Below are 1476 nucleotides of genomic sequence, written 5' to 3'. Positions count from 1 at the left end.
TATTGATGGGAGCAGTTTGATGGGGGCCGTTTTGTGGGCATCAATATAATGGGGCAATCTTGATGGGGGCCGTTTTGATGGTGGCAATATGATGGGGCAGTTTTGATGGGGGCAATATGATGGGGCAGTTTTGATGGAAGCAGTTTGATGGGGGCCGCTTTGTTGGTGGCAATATGATGGGGCAGTTTTTATGGCGGCAGTTTTGATGGGGATCCGTTTTGATGGTGGCAATATGATGGGGCAGTTTTGATGGGGTCCGTTTTGATGGTAGCAATATGATGGGGCAGTTTTGATGGGGGCAATATGATGGGGCTGTTTTGATGGGGGCAATATGATGGGGCAGTTTTGATGGTGGCAATTTGATGGGGCAGTTTTGATGGTGGCAATATACTGGGGCAGTTTTGATGGGGCAGTTTTGATGGTGGCAATATGATGGGGCAGTTTTGATGGGGCCAATATGATGTGGCAGATTTGATGAAGCTGTTTTGATGGGGGCAATATGATGGGGCAGTTTTGCCATGGCAATATGATGGGGCAATATGATGGGGCAGTTTTGATGGGGGCAATATGATTGGGCAGTTTTGATGGGGGCCGTTTTGATGGTGGCAATATGATGGGGCAGTTTTGATGGGGCAATTCTGATGAGGCAGGTTTGACGGTAGCAATATGACGGGGCAGTTTTGATGGTGGCAATTCTGATGGGGCAGTTTTGATGGATGGCAATATCATGGGGCAGTTTTGATGGATGGCAATTCTGATGGGGCAATTCTAATGGTGGCAATATCATGGGGCAGTTTTGATGGGGCAATGCTGATGGGGCAGTTTTGATGGTGGCAATATGATGGGGCAGTTTTGATGGGGACAATTTTGATGGGGCAATTCTGATAGGGCAGTTTTGATTGCAGTATGATGGGTGCAGTTTTGATGGGGGCCATTTTAGCAATTCAGCTATTCAGCATTCCCTCGCATTTTCCCCAGGAAATGCATTTTCTAGTTCATTTCAATTTTATTATTCCTTACGTTTTTTGGCTCTGCGTAACTTCTGCATACTTTCAGCTATTAAAACCATTCAACTTTTAAAATGTTCAGCTCTTTCAGCTAATGATGGGACTAACTTTTTTTCTACTATTTATAATTTTTAAAATATTAAAGCGGGTGTGCACCTATTTAATATATTTTTTTTTTAGGAGTTCATTTAGAGTCTGTTCAAATCATGAAAATGTACTCACATGTTCTGTGAAGTAATACCGATTGTGGCCGATTTCTTTGAAAAGAATAACTTTTAAAAATGAAAGATGGCGGTTCCCATCTTCATTGTGGGCATTTGAAACCCACAAGGATGTATTTCCGGGATGCAGTGAATGCTGTCCTCCCAGCATTCACCGCTCGTTCCCGCGCATGCCCAGTGTCATCGCCGTTTGTTTCTGGGTTGCCATGACAACGGGCGGCGGCGTCGGAAGTTTCCGCCCCGTTGTG

This window comes from Aquarana catesbeiana, linkage group LG07 (genome assembly GCF_042186555.1).
Source record: "Aquarana catesbeiana isolate 2022-GZ linkage group LG07, ASM4218655v1, whole genome shotgun sequence".
NCBI lineage: Eukaryota > Metazoa > Chordata > Amphibia > Anura > Ranidae > Aquarana > Aquarana catesbeiana.
This window is presented reverse-complemented; position numbering follows the sequence as displayed.